Source organism: Nelusetta ayraudi, unplaced genomic scaffold, assembly GCF_046127955.1.
Source record: "Nelusetta ayraudi isolate G7.1 ecotype Tasmania unplaced genomic scaffold, CSIRO-AGI_Nayr_v1 ptg000004l, whole genome shotgun sequence".
NCBI classification, from domain to species: Eukaryota; Metazoa; Chordata; class Actinopteri; order Tetraodontiformes; family Monacanthidae; genus Nelusetta; species Nelusetta ayraudi.
In genome coordinates this window covers 13,178,413-13,196,122 of record NW_027466054.1, presented here as the reverse complement: position 1 = coordinate 13,196,122, position 17,710 = coordinate 13,178,413, and the positions used below count along the sequence as shown (strand labels likewise).

At 45.3% G+C, this 17,710-nt stretch overlaps 1 protein-coding gene across 4 annotated transcripts in view; it reads right to left on the bottom strand.

The window, feature by feature from the left end:
* The window catches only part of LOC142895146 (endonuclease V-like), a 65,953-nt gene that overhangs the window by 3,177 nt on the left and 45,066 nt on the right, over positions 1–17,710 (bottom strand). For 2 of the 4 annotated variants that reach the window (XM_076035977.1, XM_076035997.1), the window contains exon 9: positions 6,109–6,407. The exons of 1 other annotated variant lie outside the window; for it this stretch is intronic. The gene's annotated coding sequence lies outside the window, so the exon portion shown is untranslated. Of the gene's footprint in view, positions 1–6,108; positions 6,408–17,710 lie in introns of those variants that run through there. One more of the 4 variants, XR_012928181.1, reaches the window with a different exon arrangement.

Genomic DNA, 17,710 nt, shown 5'->3' with positions numbered 1-17,710 from the left:
GAGAGGAAGACCTCGATTCAACCTTGGATACGTGAGCTTCGAGCAGCGGCAACATGAGAAGGACAGAGAGAGACAGCGAGAGAGGGAGAGAGAGAGAGAGAGAGAGAGAGAGAGAGAGAGAGAGAGAGAAAATAGAGAGTGAGTCGTGTTCGCAACAGAACAAACAAGTAAACAACAACAACAACACCGCAGTTATATTGGTTTTAAGTGGAGGGAGGAAGGTGAGGACACTTTAACACTTCACTTTTAGACTAGATGCTGTTTTCCAGAATCCAGAACTGATAGATTCAGTGAGAGGAAAACACTGTTGTTTTCTTCCAACAACCAAACTGATGTGAACTGCACAGAGTTCCAGCCACAGTCCAAGCAGAGAGTCCAGCCGCCTTGCTGATCCCTGCTTCTGCACAATTCACTGTCTGTTGCACACCTGCTCTTGTTTGCTTGTTGGATATAGATTGACTTACTTACTTAATTACTGTATAGTATATTTTTGCATTTTACATTGCTGCAACAGCGTAGTTTCCCAATTTGGGATTAAAAGTACATCTATTCTATTCTATTGTATTTTCCAAACACCAGTGACACAGTGCTGAGTCAGTCAGGCGCTGGACTGGGTGACGGCTTCCTTTGAGTGATTCACACGCATTTTCCTGCGTCCTCCTGCTATTGACGCACAGCTACAGTGCGTCCACAGGTGACAGTCTGCCGTGCTGCGGCCCAGACCAGGAGTTCACGTGGTATGCGGCTCTGTCTGACCTCCTGGATCCGGACAGCAATCCATTTTTACCAGCATTATTAGTTGATATTATGTGCTGGATATTATGATGTTTTGGGTTTGATTCGTTTCTATTCCCTGCTAAATTGAACTGTTCTTCTTGTCCTGGTTCTGGTCTGTTCTTCTAATATTTCACTCGCTTTGTGTTCTTGAAAGAAAGAAATGATTATGACGACCATAATAATAAAATATATTTCTTCAAGCTATTGGTTTGAATAATCAAGTTTGTTTTTTTTTTTTAGATAAACATCTCTCCTCTGAAAAATGACTACAACATTAAGAGTTGGTAATAAATGGTTTTCTTGCTCAGAAATGTTCAGTCGGACTCAGACACATGGACAAAACAGAGGATGATACTGTAAATAACATCTATGATGTAATGACACCGTCCTCCTGCTACTGATGCACAGCTACAGTGCATCCACAGGTGACAGTCTGCCGTGTTGCGACCCAGACCAGGTGTTCTCATGGTCTGCGGCTCTGTTTGACCTCCTGGATCAGGACGGCAGTGCATGCGCTCTCCCCTGTCGCTCTCTCCCTGAGCCCCTTCCCAATTACTGTGCTCATGTCCCACAGAAAGACAACTTGAGCCCCTGGTGCGCACCGCACAAAATCCCCACCCTGTCTCGCTCACTGAACCCACCCAGGTAGCGCGTAGATTCATTAGAAAGTCCCTCTCTTCTCTGCTGCGCAGGTCTGCCGAGCGACTTTTCAGAATCTCTTCTCTTCCCGACACCGATTAGCTTGGGCCTCGAGTTGACCTTTACCTTGTTCAAGGGACGAGCAAAGGCCGTCAGTCAGACCTGTGGGGTTGTTGACCACACTAAATTGCTGTTGACTGGGAAATAATCGACTAATTCAACTTCCGCAAATGTTTTCTAAAAAAATCTTAAAATCACAATTTAGCTCTATACAGACACAGACACAAGCTGCTTATGAACGTTGATAATATGAATTAGATGCCAAACCCAGAAGAAGAAGAAGAAGAAGAAGAAGAAGAAGAAGAAGAAGAAGTTGGGCGGGTGGAGGACGGAGCCAAAGAGACACAGATGAAACCTTTTCACCAAAACAAAGTTTTTCCTTCTCCTCTTGTGTTTCCTCTGGGAGTCGTCACACACTGGCAGCCCCACACTTTAATACACCGACCTGCGTGCTCACTCGCGTCTGATCACACAGTGTCCCGAACGCATCAAAGCATGCTACCTTCAACCAGGACGGCATGAAAGAGAGGTGTGTGCGGTGTCTCTTCATCTCTGCATCTCTAGATAATGTAATTTGAGTCTTGGCTCCTTTAATCTCCATCCAGCTAAAAAAAAAAAAAACATCCCAGCAGCAGCAGCAGGCCAAGGGTGTACTGTAGATTTCCGGGAGGGAGACCCAGACAGACACACTGTTAATATTTCATGTCTGCGGAGCTCGACGAGGAGCTCGGGATCACAGGAAGCACTGTTTGATGGTTTAACTGAGCGCGTGCGGAATCAGTGGGGGGATCCTCTGGGATAAGAAGGCAGGAAACACTTTGTCTCCTTATTCTCTTGGAAGTCGTCCATGGTGGAGGAATTCCACTGGGTCTGGACCATAGTGCAAGAGTGACCATGAGCACAGTTGGTGGTGTGATGGATGATGTGTTTGTATATACATGTATAGTATGTTATTATGCTATAGAGCAGGGGTGGGCAAACCTTTCCACTGGTGGGCCACAATGGGTTCTAAACTGTCACAGAGGGGCCGGAGCAGGAGCAGATGGATGGAGGGTTTTGCTGACCCACCTCATAGAAGAATAAAATAAATCATTGGATTTGTAGAAATGAAACATAAACATTACAACAAAATATCTGTCTTTAAAACCCCATTTTGTTTAGCTCTTTATTGAAATGACTCTTAAGTGCAGAGAAAATGGATGAAATACAGCTATTTTATGACTTACTTATTATTAATATCATTTTTTCAAGATTGACGGGCCGTAGTTTGCCCATGTCTGTTATAGCAAGTGATTCAGAGGTACATCCAGCTTCTCAGGGAAATCGCTGCTTATCAATTATCTTATTGATTATGTTAATCGATCAGTAGAGTGAATCAACTCTAGAGTAGTAAATCAATCAACAATTTGTAACCCTTACACACACACACACACACACACACACACACACACACACACACACACACACACACTTAATATACACTGCAGCATATTACCAAATGTCTCTTCAGGGTTGGAGTTCTAGTGTGTGGGGATGTTGTTTCTGTGTGTTGTTGGTTGTCGCGACGGCTCTGTTGGTGTGAATATAAACTCAGTCCCACAGTTTGCTACAGCTTCTGCCTCGGCATTGTTGCTGGCCTTGCTCATCTTGATCTCCGGAGAGAGACATCTCAAGGGCAGTCGCGCAGACGGGCTTTTGTTCTTCCTGCCGGAACTTCTCGACTTTAACTAATAATTACATTTTCATGTATTATCTACAGCTTTGTGAATTATGATTAATGTCTGCACTTAAAAATCTGCCACTTCCTGCGTAGATAACTGAATTATTGCTGCAGTGCTTTCTGCGGTTTCTCCTCTTAAGTTTTCTCTCTGTATCAGCAAGGAGGAAGGTTCGCCAATCTCTCTCCACAACAATCACAAATTGATCAGTATTTTTTCTTACTCTGTATGTTGTGGCATCAGCAGTTTTATGTCTGTTGTCAATGTTTTAGAGTTAAGATTTATTTTGTTGAGTGTTTTGTCTGCCTTCACTCTTCTTGCTTAGTTCTTTTCCAGACATTTTTTATCACCGTTCTTAGCTGCGCCTGTATTTTATTCACCCAACCTCTTGAGTGTCTTTAAATTGCCTATTTGTTTGGACGGGGGGTTGCTGGGTATTATGAAATTATTCTTTTTTTTTTGTTGTTTTATTTGTTTCTATTCTCCGCTAAACTTGAATGTGCTTCTTGTCCTTGTTCTGGTTTGTTCTTCTAAAGTGCCACTCATTTTGTGTGTTTGAGAAAGAAAGATGTGATTATGATAACAATAATAATATATATTATTTATTTGTTATTATTATTATTTCAATATTTCTTCAAGTTTTAATGATCTATTTTTTTCCAGCAAAGATTTTCTCCTCAAAAATAACAATTACAACATTAATAATTAATGTTATTAACTAGAAACATTGGTTTTCTTGCCCAGCAATTTTCAGTCTGACTCCAGACACATGGACAAAACAAATGATTATGAATAATGTTGATGATGTAATTTTACAGTTAAACAACTGCACATTTCTATATTTGAGGAATCACAGAGAGTTCACGGCCACAGCTTTGCAAAGCACAACCATGAAAAGCAGCCAGTTAATTAGAGAAACTAATTATGGCAAATAATAACAAGGGTGAGATTTAATCAGGATCAAAACGAGGGCAGCTGACGCAGAGAGCTAAAACAAGAACAAAAGCGTGAGGATGAAGGAGAGCAGGGATGCAAAGCGCTCGGGGAAGGACGACGGAATTGCCGCAAGAATCTCTGCGCCGCATATAGAAACGAAACAAAGACGTCCATGAAACTTTCAACTGCTCAGCGTCTCTGAAACCCTGAACAGCAAGAGGAGACAAAGGAGCAGCAAGTGGACTGCAGAGGGAAAAATAGAGAAGAGAAATCTGTCGACTGAGAGGTCGGCTGACAGCGTTATCAATCATCAAACTGCTTAGCGAGAGGATTTTTTTTTTTTTTTTTAAACAAAAAAAAATGTGACAAGGATGAAGAATCTTTTTATGTGCTTTGGTGCAAACAAGAGAATAACACCAGGAGTAAGTTTCACATAAAGAGGGTTAAAAAGGCCTGATGAAGTATTAGTCAGTACTTAGTTGACTGCCACATCACAAGTGATTGGAGGTGGGTGAGCAGTTCACAAGTAACATTGTTTAAAGGTTTTTCTGGCCATGTAAATGATGGTCAAACTTTGTGTAATGTGTCTAGTGAACAGTCTGGTCCGCCAGGCAGGACGCAGACGTCAAGATAAATCATTTGCATCATTTGTATATCCTGAAAACACGTTTAATCAGTGGCCTGAAGAGGTTCCCAACCGCTATTCTGGGATCTGATAGTGAAAAGCATCAACATTAGAGTGAAACTCAGCCACCACCAAGACTTGTTGTCTTATCCAGTGTTTTTCAACCACTGGGCCGCGGCCCACTAGTGCACCTTGAGATAACGTCAGGTGTGCTGTGAAAAATTATCCAATTTCAATTAATTGGTCAAGAAAATGATAACATTCCATTGTTGAGTGACTGTGACTTTAAAAGGCACGTGAGCCTTGTTCCCCTCCCAAATTCCTCCCATGATATCAGCTTTGTGAGCATCTAAACAGGCCCAGAGAACCTGGTGAAAGCCAGTTTGACGTTTCAGCACGACGCTCTATGCAGAGTGTGAAATCACCTTCCGTCCTGCTATAACTGGGCCAACCCGTCCGTACTGTACCTGCGGCACGTCACGCACACACAGCGCACGTCCCCTCTGACGCAGTTGGCCTCGGTCAGCGGATCCTAGAACCCACCTGCCGATCGATTCTGCCCCAGCTGACCCTCTTCTATTCCTGGACACCGTCCCTGCAGAGTCGGCCCCTTCACCCTTTTCCGGCCCGCCTCGCCTCGCCTCGCCGGGACCGGCAGCGAGCGGCCTGGTGCTGCCAAGTCTGACTCATGTGACGACACGTTACACAATATGGTCACAGACTCGGCCATATGGGTGCAGCTCCTCCAACAATTCAGCACGAGGCCCCACAGTAACCCGACGAGTGGCCGGCCGATCAGAGACGTGTGATTTATTCAAAAAGCTCCCAGGGTAAAAAAGCTGAGTGACCCACATTTATAATGAGAACAGTTTATAAAAAGATCTTTTCTGACCCACATCCACTTTGAATATGGGACGAGTGCATAAAAAAGCTCGGCTAATCTGACAGTGTCCTGGCCTCGGTTGAAACAGCTCCTGTTTCAAAAAAGCACACCAAAGTTGAAGGGGCTGAATTATGAGAAACTGACCTTTTCAGCTCTTTAGCATGCCTGTTTGCGTGACTAGCATGCCAAGTAACACAACAAGTACGAAAAATTAAAACTTAAGCATTTTAAAATGGGACGGAAATCTGCACTGAGTGGAGCGGTTTGGATTTCGGGGGACTTTCTATGTCACAAGCGGACCTGATAATCACAGCAGTGTCTCCGTAGCAGTCTACCACGCAAGCTGGCGCTACCGTTGAATGACTGGCCAATCACAAGGGAAGTGGGCTGTTGCAAGGTGGAGCCACTGATGAAACAGGTGGGGTGAAGGGTGTCGGGGGGGGGGGGCAAAAACAGAATTCTTTTGACCATTTGACCATACAAACCTTGTTTATTGTTGGAAGTAGACCATCAAAAAATGTATTCAATAAGGAAATGGTCCCTTTACAGAAAGTTCTGGCATTCTCATAAAACACACACACACACACACACACACACACACACACACACACACACACACACACACACACAAAGGCAAGGTCAAATTTTGCACCAGCCACTCTCACCTTGGTGTGAATACATTCTAAAGTGACTGGATAATACATAAAAGATTCTTCTGAGGCTGCTGGTGTTCGGAGGTCCTGAGATTCTGCCCTGGATGGTTTGGCTCCTGACGGGAGAGAGGAAAAGAGGAAAAAGCAGAAAAGGGAAAAGCGTGAACTTGATAAAAAAAAAAACAAAAAAGCAAAAAATATTTTCTGCCGGCGCGGGGTGAACGACAGAGTTCGGCCTCCGCATCTCAAACTGCAGATGAAAAGCGTCGATGATGAAATGCTGTTTTTTCTCAGAGAGCGACTGAAGTAAGTGACCCTTAACGACGACCTTTATTTGGACGATAACATGAAAAGTGATACGGCAGAAAGACACAAAAGAAAAGAAAAATCAGCCGAGATGTTAGAAAAATGCTGCAACCTGCACCAGCGATGATGAACTGATTCGTGTTGCACATCCTTCAGGGGTCAGACACCTAGTTTACTGCGCACTTGCATCACTTAATCTTGGGAAATGTCCAAGCGCCTTTGAGATAATATCCAAACTATTGAATGGGGTATCAAAGCGACACGGGGGGCCTCTGTAGATTGTTTTTAAACGGTGACATCTTTCATTATGCTGCCGCCGCCCACCCGGGGAGGGACGAGGAGACGGCTGTGCTGAAACAAGTTTTATTCTGCAGCGGCTGCCAACTCTCCCTCCCGGCATTATCTTTAAGACAACCGTGATCAATTTTTGATTTATGGCTGCCAAAGTTGTTCAACTTTTGACGGAGTCATCGCTGCAGCATTTTTCTTTTTTTTTTTTTTTTTACCCCTCAACCCTCCTGCATCCAAGAGCAGCGCTGTGAGAAAAATGGATTTTCCTGCTGGTGCAGCAGCGTGTGTTCTGCACAAGGTCAGAGCCAGGCAGCCAGAATGTTGAGATTTTTGTCTACGGTGGGCCAAAAGATGTATGTAGATGTCATTCGAATGGGCTTGAAGAGCTTTGCACTGGTTGTTACCAGGACACATGGCGTGTGGACTGGTTTTCGTGGCACGGACGGTATTTGGACTCATTAAAGGAAGCCAGAGGACGTGTTGCCTGGTTGCAGCAGGACGGGTTTGAAATGCACAGAGGACGTGGACTGGTTATTAGAGGACACAGAACACGTGGACTGACAATAAAAAGACAGACGGGCCTTGGACTGGTTTAATTGGAAGAAGGAGGTGTGAGGGTGGTTATAATGAGACAAAAAAGTATGAGTTTGACTTGTCAAAGGAGGAGGGAGGAGGAGTTGACTGGTTGTAATGGAACAAGGGATTTTTTTTGGACTGGTTATAATGGAACCTACCTGGGACATGGAGACATTGTAATAAGGCGGAGGGTCTGTTGGGACTGGTTATAATGGAAGAGGGCACGTCTCCAATGGTTATTATGGGACAGAGTTGCTGCATGGAATATTTTTGAAAGTGAAGGTAGAGAACACTTATTGTGAAACGGAGACACTGGTTAAACAGTGAGGGGTTGAGCAGAGAGGCGGAGCAGCTGATGAGGGTTCATCGGTGCTGAGACTCACACTTGAACAACACTTATTTATTGTTGCAATGCACTTTGCCAATGAGCACATCAGCACCCAGTGCGTTACCTAGCAACAAAGCCTCGTCTGGTGTTTGTTTTTTTTAAATATACATTTGTCTAGTTTTTAGACACACTGGTGTATTTGTTGTGCGTTCAGAAATCGTTGTTTGTTGTGCTGCCGAACCCATAAAAACGTTGTTTAATTTCTGTGACCCACCAAAGCCACCGAGGTGTCAGACGTTTTTATTTGCTATCATTCCTTGTTATTGGTTTAAAGGTGAAGGAAGCTAAAAACCGCCCTCCGTTTTCTGCTAAATTCCTGGTGGGTTACTGCAATGAGGAAAGGAGAACATTAATAAAGGGTCGACTGGAGAATAAAAACCAGCTGAATTCACCGCACGTCTTGCAGTTCCGACATCAGGGCTCATGCTGCTTCTTCCCTCGGTGCATTTCTTTTAAATGCATGTGAGCTCGCAATCCAGAACACTATTTCTGTTCCCTTTCATCTGTTACACGGCGGAGCTTCATGAGGCGGGTACTGTACGCATAATTATGCCACCATTGTTTCTGAGCTACAAAAAAAAGAAAAAGAAAAAATAACTGAAGCCATTAGGAAGCCCAGTCATTAATTCCCCCCCCCACACACACACACCCTATACGGAGGCCTCGGCCGGCCTCCCCTCGATGCAGTACACAGAGCCCTGCAGCGGCTCTACACAAGGCAATTTGCCACGAAGCCGCCGCCCAGGACATTTTCCCAACATTACAGAGGCAATCAGCACGAGGGAGTGAAGTGGAGGAGGGCGAGGCCGAGTGACGGAGCGGGGAAAAAAATGATGCAGAATAAAAGGGTCGGGGCAGGCGGAGACATTTTGCTGTTAAGTGACGAAGGGGGGAACCATAAAACAGATGTAATGGCAGGAGAGCCGATACGGCTGACTGAGCAGCGAGGAAGGACACAGCAGGTCCCCCGAGCAGCGGGCAATGCAGTTGGGAGGGACACTGGCGCTCTGGGGACCCGCTGTCATCAGGCACGGAACACGTCATACCACGCCTGGTGGTAACAGAGAGGTTTTATTAGTGCCGCGCACGTGTGTTTGATGACTCAGCCACTCATATAAATATACATATATATATATATATGTATATATATATATATGTATATATGTTTTTGTTTCTCTGCAAACTCACCGCGAGGTTGAGGAGTTTTCAGCAAAAAGCCGCGGCGGCCTGGAGGTGTGACTCACCTCGCACTCTATTATTATATTGGTCCAAGCAATATGAGGAATAAATAAAAGAAAGTTGCCCCTTGAAAGCGACTTTGAGGCCTTGTTAAGAATAGAAAGCGTCTCCGTGTGTGGAATTACAGGGAATGTTGCAGGGTTTTGGAAATGGCCCTCATGACACACAAAAAAATTCACATAATTTGATTTTTGATTTTTTTTTTTATTTGATTTGATTTCTTGTTGTTGTCCAACACAGCTGGCTTAAACAAACTGTGGCATCAGTCACCACACAACCTTATATCTGCAGCTACACTTGGTTGTGCGGCCCTATTATAACCTACAAAACCTGTCGGTTCAAAAGTGCTCACTGCCAGGCATTATTGCACTTCATGCCTCCCATGAAAGGCTAATTAATGATGAAAACAAGTCCAAAAAAATGAGTTTTGGAACAAACCTTTCAAACATAAGGCCGATGCTCGATGGCTCATGACTGAGGCAATTAGAGCAGTGGGGGAGGGCAACTCTGATACACATTATGCATCTTTTCTAATTAGACAAAAGACACGATGATACATCAGGGTTGCATAACAGGGAGGCAGCGGTCATAATAAGCAGGGAGGATATTAATTCAACTGTATGAATTGAGGTGTTAGATATTTGCACAAGCGCAGTATGGAAGGGAAATGAAAAGGCACAACCACAACAAAAGAACGACCTGAATAAAAGTAGAATTTTCGGCCTCACACGTTACGTCGCCACCAAACCGCCGCCTACCACTCACAGATGGCAGCCCGTCGGGGTTGATCAGTGGAGAAGCCGCCTCTCCAACTTGTCAGTATTCAGAAATCATTCGCAGCCCTCCTCCCCGAGGCCTCAAATAGCTAATGTCCTGCCCTCGCACCACTTATTAGACGTATCCTCGTTTATGAACCCGCACAGTCTCGCAGGTGTCATCATACTGAGCTCTCCACCTTCCCACAACCTCCTCCAGCGCTAATGAGAGAATTTAAGTCCGAGCGCAGAGCAACGCCGCCCTTAATCTGCCTCGGATGCCCTGTAATTTTTTTTTTTGCATGAGTTCTCAGTCTTTTTGAATTCTTCTTTCTATTTTTAATGAGTAGATTTTCTCTAGCGGAAAAGGTTTACGGTTCAGAATTACAATTGGAATAACTGTAATGTGAAGTTTTCTACTTTTGGTTTCATACAGGTGCTAGGTGTTAACATCTATATGATATGGCTAACCCTAAGCCAAGGCAGTTCCACATAAAAAGAAGGAGTCAAGCTAGCGTCCATTACTTTGAGGAGAGATGAAAGGTTCCGTGACTGACCTTGGGGGCAGGTACGCCTTCATCTCCACTAACCTGTCTGACCGCCTGTCTGCGCTGGACAGCCAAGGCCGGCGCTGCTTTCATTTAGCCATTCACGGCCTTTGCAGCCACACAGGAGGCCACCAAAAGCTAAAGGAAACAGCTAAATAGCATATATAAACCAAGCCTTTTTATCCCAAAATCAAACACTCCTACCGTTGCTATTCTACTTAAATCAGATTCAGACAAAGAGCTACTGCTGTCTGTGGTAACTCAGTAGCAATATGTGGCAAGAGCATAATTCTGCAAGATGAAATTGTTGATTATTAAGATTTTGGGATGTTTGGTATGTTAAGTTTAATAATTGGCCTCAGGATTGTGTCTCCACTCCAGTTATAACAGACTGAAGTGTGATTTTCAAATGTGACCTACTTAAGACAGTCCATTTTGCACGTTGTCATAGATTAGCTGTTGTTCCTTGCATGTTAAATTATTAATGTAGCTTTACGTCACGGGTAGCAGCAGAACACCTGCAGTTTACTGAGGGATTTATAGATCAGTAAACAATGAAATAAAGGCAAATGGGTTTTTACCTGTGGTGTAATAACCTTTTTTGACTCTTTGACTGACTGCCAGTTCCTCTGCAGCAGCATGTGGGTTAGATGTATGTTTTGTGCTGTGACGCTCTGTATATCCTGTGCATTAAATATGCATTAGAAAACAAGTCTTATAGCGTCCCCTGCCTCGTGACTCCCTCTCCTCAACTGAATTGTGCTTATTGTATAATTTAGTGTATTTTGTTTTTGCTTTGTGCATTAGCTATGTGAACATCAGAGGCAGTTATCATGGAATTCTTCGTTTTTAAGAAGTTAAACTAGAACATGCGTTGCCTCGAATTCTTGATGAGGAAATGTGCACACGTTTGGAAGCTAAATTGTATCCATCGCTTGATTCCCCCACCTCTAGCTTATTACTCATGGAATGATACAATGGACTGAGCTGGGTTAATGGTGTGTTTATATCTCGCTAAAGGACCTAAATGCAGCCAAAGGAGAGCAAAACACAACGATAAGGAAAAGAAAGAAGAGCACATTTTTGGTTATTTGATGTTCTTTCCCTGTTATCCACCTGCCTTGGCTGCATTCTGTGGGTTCAGTGCAACTGGACGACCGAGACGACATGCTCTCATGCAAAAATGAGGCTCAACACTGACCATGTTAATCCTTGTGTGTTTACTTGATAATGTTTTAGACTACTAGAATGAAGCCCCTCTCACTGCCCGTTATCACTGTAAATACCATTAATGATTAATTACTATGATCTTTCTGAATCTTTTTGGGGAGTAAACTCACATTTCTTTGTAGATTTATATATGCACATATAGCCTGCTGTATTTATTTCCCTAGGATTTTATTAATTATGTTACTTACTATTGATTTTTGCTGCAAGCTAAATTGCCCACTGGGAACATTAAGGCTTTACACAATCATGAGCAAACTGCAGGCAGATCTGGCAACTGTTAATTTGTGCACCCAAAGCAGCCGTGCTACAGATGAATCCCCCCGCAACTCATTTGTACGAGATCAGACTGACCTCCGGTATCATTCATGTGATATGTACAAAAGTCTTGGGTTTGGTTTGTAAATTTCTGAACTTTCCTCTTCCCGAACCGCTAATCACTCGCAGTTTTGTTGGAAACGTCTTTACAACGTGCTGCCCGGACTCCGATACCCACTACTTTCTGTAGTGTGAAGGAGCAATAGTCCTCATCACAGCTGCTGCACCCTGGCTTCGCACACACCAAACCGCACACACACCCCGGCAAACACATCAACATCACATTTGCACACCGAACCCCCTGAAGTCAGCACATTTTGAGACGGCAAACAAGCCTGGGAGCTGCTTAGCAATGCTGCTCAGGCCTCAGGCATTACTGGCGCACATAACATGACCCTGCCTCCACTCCAATACACACACATACACATAGGCAGGGCCGTAAACATTAGCAATATTTCCCCATTCCCTCTGGCCGGCAGGCAGCAGAGCTGTAGATCTTCACAGGAGCAGAGCCCTTCACGGGTAATGATCTGCTATGCACTTCACACTCCCAGGGAGATGACGCATCGCGGTAGGTGTCACTGTGTGTGAGGGACAGACTGGGGACCCTGATCTAGCACCCGAAGGTGGTCCTTGGGTTGGCGTGCGCCGAAAAGGGTTGGCAGATCAGGGCTGCAGAGAGACGGTCATTTCTAATGCAGGGGCTGTGATATGCTGAGACCCTGAATTTAGACATTCATACCTAATTACTGTCCTCTTGTCAGCCAATTTAGGAGAATTTAGGAGGGAGTCTGACTGGGTCACTTGACAAGAGCAGTAAAATTCAACACACTTGTGAATAATTATAATTGTCCCAAACTGTGTGCTGCTGTTTTGTCCTTTCAGGAAGTAACTTGTTTTTATTCTTCTCAAACAAGCATCACCTAAATCCCCTATTAAAATGTGTGCTAGAAGCAACAGTACAAGCTAGCTAGTAGATACTAATGTCAGTTAGCAGCCCCACACCATTACGCAGTAACTAGGAACACAACAATAAGCTAGCTAGCAGTGACTAAACACAAAAACACCATGAAGCAGCAGTCAACCATGAACGAGCTACATACTTGTTTGCTTCTTTGTGGGATTGCACAAGTTGACGCTGGGTTTGACTTGTCATTGTCATGTTATTTTCAAAAGTCCTGCATCCGATCAGATCGTCTGTCACGGTAGAATGAGTCGCACACTAAGAAACAATCCAAAACAAAACATAGAAAAACCCTCTTTGTACCTTTCGACATGAGAGGGTGCCACCAGATGAAAGCGAGTGGACGAGTGTGATGAGAACCGAGATATGATAGAATTTAGAAGAGCACGAGATGACACGGTGTCTCAGTGGGACACAGTGTGACGCTGGCAGCGCGCTGACTGATAAGGACGTGGCAGAGTGACAGAGGCACCTGCCACCAGGCCTGTCCCCAGGAGACGCCTGCAACCCACACAGACCGCTGACCGACTTTATGGAGGGTGGAAAAAAAACGCAAAAACTAAAAAGAGTTCCAAATTTACGAGCGATCTGCGGCAAAGTGACAGGCCCGCGAGTGGAGATCAGACGGTGACTTTTTAAGTTTGTACCTTCATCATTCGCAATGATATTCACGGCATATGCTACAGAGGTCGACACTTTGGCCTCATATTTATGAGAGACATTAAAAAAAGGAAGCAATGTCATTTAGCCTTGTTGTGAAGTACAGCTGCAGGGCTGTGGAACCGACCTGAGCGTTTATATTTTATTTACGTTTTAATGCTTTACTCAACACACTTATTGCCGACTACTAAAACACTAAAATTTTCCACTGCGTACCTGCTACAGCTGATAAAAGTTCAAACTCTGAATGTAAATCCTCACGATTTTATCTTGATCTGCCCTGACGTGCAAGATGCTCATGCATGATCATGACTATGAGCTCATCCTAGCCGGCGAACAAGAAGCAAGACAACAACACACACAGAGGGTGCTGTGATGACACTTCCGAATGTCCCAAAATTTGTTCAATAAGCTGATTATTACACTACAGCACCAATGCCAGCTGATGATGTACGTCGTTCCCCGTCCACCGCCTCACTTGTTGCTGTTCATGTCTAATTCTGTTTGATGCAACGGACAGAAATGCGTAGCTCCTCTCCTGAGGTCTACGTGCTCACACGGCTTCCAACAAGGACAGACTGCTAAGAAGAGGAAAGAGCAGAACTGATAAGCTGGTGTCTGCTCAGCGTATGCAACTCTGACTTTAGAATGGACGTTCAGAGACACATAAACTAAAAAATTAGAAGCCACAGTAAATAAAAACAAGGCAGGTATGGTTTTATATTAATTACGGCTTTTCACAGTGCAAACAGTGGAAAAACATCTGTCCACAAACCATTTTTGAAGCCTTTGGTGTACACACCTGTCTGTGGTTTGTCCCTTATGAAAGGTAACATTCACATTTTTTCAAACACCAAAAATAATGACAGTAAGTGCTACTGCAACTGATTTATTGAAAATAAAAAAAAGATTGAGAAAAAAAAACATTGTTTTCATCCCTGCCTGGACTCTATTTTTCACAAATGGCTAAAACATAAAAGGGACAAGATGAAAGGAGCACAACAATAGATTAGATCACAGTTTGAAGTCTTGCTGGCTAATAGACGGATTGTGTTTGCTTTCGTGGCTGCAGCTCGAGTTCCTTCACATGATGAAAACTGTGAACACTGTAGCTTTCATGCCACCAGTCTACCACTGCAATCTGCGGGATCTTAGCACAAGAGCAGGGCGCTCCCATTGGCACGTCTGTCCGAGCCCACACAACGATGGCAACCACGGGTTTTCTTGTTTCGGCTGTTAAAGGGCTTCTAAAGTCGCAGCGTCAGCCGCTTGCAGCTGGCGCAGGGCGTTAAAAACAGTGGTTTCCATGCACGGCAATCAGAGCTTAATTACGGCTCCAAAATCCGATTCGCAAGAAATGCACCAAAAACTCAAAACAGCGGTGGAGGCCAGAACGCCGTTTGGCAGCATGCAGATCGACAGCTTGCCTCCCAACACTCGCTGGCCACTTCCCCGGGAGAAATTATTTACAAAAATCTAATATTTCCCCCCTCTGTTCAAGACAAGGAGCGGTCCGCTGCCACCAGCGCGGCGCTGGCTGACAGCCACTCTGGGATTGTTCTCCGCACACTGCACTATTTATACAATGCTCTCAATTTTCCTGCCGCCTCGTAATATATACACTCCCAACGACTGCCGGATGTGAACCTCCCTGCAATGGTCTCGCTCTCGCGCCGCGTCCCCATCGCCCATTAAAGCCAAGCCCTCATCAGAGCCACCGCTTCTGTAATGACATCTGCTGACCCGCTCTGCTCCTCCGACGGGGCCGCAGCCTGAAGAAGGTAAAAACATCCTGCAGAATCAATTGCAGAGGAACCAGCAAGCAGCAGGCTCCCAGCTGCCCCTCATTTATCCATCCATCTATCTATCTATCTATCTATCTATCTATCTATCTATCTGCCTGTCTGTCTGTCTCTTTCAAAGCGCTGCAGCAGCTGCTTGCCAATCGGCCGGCCGGCCGGCTTTGAAAGAGACGCTCCCTCTCATCCAGAATTCAGCCCGGGTCAGTGCGATACGATTCACTGCCATTTTCTGACAGCTGTGTACCAGAGGAGGTGATGGAGAGGAGCCCTGAGTCAGATGAGGCGGCCAGTGAGGGAGAGGAAAAGGCAAAGGGAAGGAAAAACTAAAAAAGGGAACTAGACGAGGTGTGAAGAGCGGGAGGACGAGGGGAGGAATGAGAGACACCTGCACTAAGATCTACAGCCTTCAGTCAATTCACCCATAACTAAAAAACTCAACCAGCTCACTACTATGTCAACAGAGGCTGGTTGCTGATTGGATTGTGTCTTTAGACCGTGGGAGGACGCTGGAGTACCTCTACCTGTGTTGAATTTGAAGCCACAATCCCACCTATCCCAACTATCCAGCGCGACCTCCCTGATAAGACTGCTGTCATTTTGGCTCTCGCAAGCACGGCTGGCATCTGTGGAGTGTTCAGTAACTGCAATACTCGTAATTACTGATGTGACACTGTGACTGGCTTAGAGGCTGCAGGGAATATTTCTCATTAGACCGCTGACTCTTTTGAACCTTTGGATGACCACAAAACTGGTGCAGTCCATGCTAACAACAGCCTTCCATTGTCTAGACATAGTGGCAAATTATTTTCCCCGGAAAGGTAGATTAGAGAAAAAGCCTCAGGTTGGTTGTAGTTTTTTAACACCGCGTGAACCCCCACAACAAAGTCCGAGCTGCTGCGCAGGTGCAGGGTGATGGAGGAGCAGGATGCGGAAACAGCAGAACAACAGTCCGTTCTGGACCGAAGCCACAGCCAGGATTTACAGTATGCGATGTGTACATAACGTCCTGTTGCCGCGCTGCTGAGTGGTGCCATGTCATTCATAAATTTATGAATGCAGCAGAGGCATGAACAGAAAACATAAAAAAAACACACATTCATGCAGCCTTTCAGCTTGAAGTCTGAGTATGAATCATCGATCATCATCCTGCCGGGGCCTGCGGTCACGCAACACATCATCCCGATTCCAACGAGCTGCGGTGGGCGTGACGTACTTTCTTCTGAGATCTCAGGCGCCGCGACCCGAAGGTCCTTCTACCGAACAACCAGACAAACGTTACGGCCCGAGAGGCGGAGCGGCATTGAGGTGGGGCCGCCGTCAAACGGGCCCCCGAGGCCGCCGCTTCCTCATGCGGAGGGACGGAATGGAATGTGCGAGCGGATGTGCTCGTGTTGCAAGGTGAGGGCTGCCCCAATTCCCCTCCCCCTCTTTCTCAACTGTGAAGGTTGAGCTGTACGTCACAGAGGGGGAGAGACAGAGAGAGAGAGAGAGAGAGAGAGAGAGAGAGGGAGAGAGAGAGAGAGAGAGAAAGAGAGAGAGAGAGAGAGAAAACACACATGCTGGCGAGCGGCGCTGCGTGCAGAGCGTCTCGGGGGAAAACCGGTGAGAGACGCGAGTGGATAAGCAGAAAAACGTGAGAAGGGTGTCACGTCAGCGCGGCCTCTGATCAGAGGGATGTGAAGAGAGGCAGCGGGATCTGCATGTGATTACTGCGGGTGAGTCAGACCCGCGGCCCCGTCTGAATCATCTCCGTGAACGTGAAGAGCAGCTACGCCTGGAAGGAAACGTGCTGGCGTGGGACGACGCAGACGGATGGCAAGGTCAAACGTCGGGAAACGTGAAAGACGCTCCCTTAACGAGCAGATAACAGGTAGTTTAAAGTCTGAAACCCTAAATGCATTTTGAATGTGTAGTTGGTTTTCAAAAAAAAAAAAAAGCATCTGGTGATGGATTTTTGATGATGAAAGATGAAAATTGTGATGCGGGAAAACACCTAAATGACCACTCGATGAGTGAGGCTGTTCCTCAATTAACAAGACAGAATGACAGCCAGAAGTCAATCAGAAGTGAATCAGACAAATTGATCTTCATGCAGTGGACGACGCTCGGCTCATTTTACTGTGACCACGTACTTCTGGGCAATAAGCAATCCAGCAATCGCTGCAGGATTGTCGTATTCCTCGGCGTCAGCCAACAGTGTGATCAACTGCACAAATATAAGTATACACACACACACACACACCTGAGCATGCCCACAAAGTTAAACAAGAACAAAATCAGGAATTGGCTTCGGGTATTACCCTCGGGACTGGATTGACGTGAAGGAGTAAACACTCGACACAGCC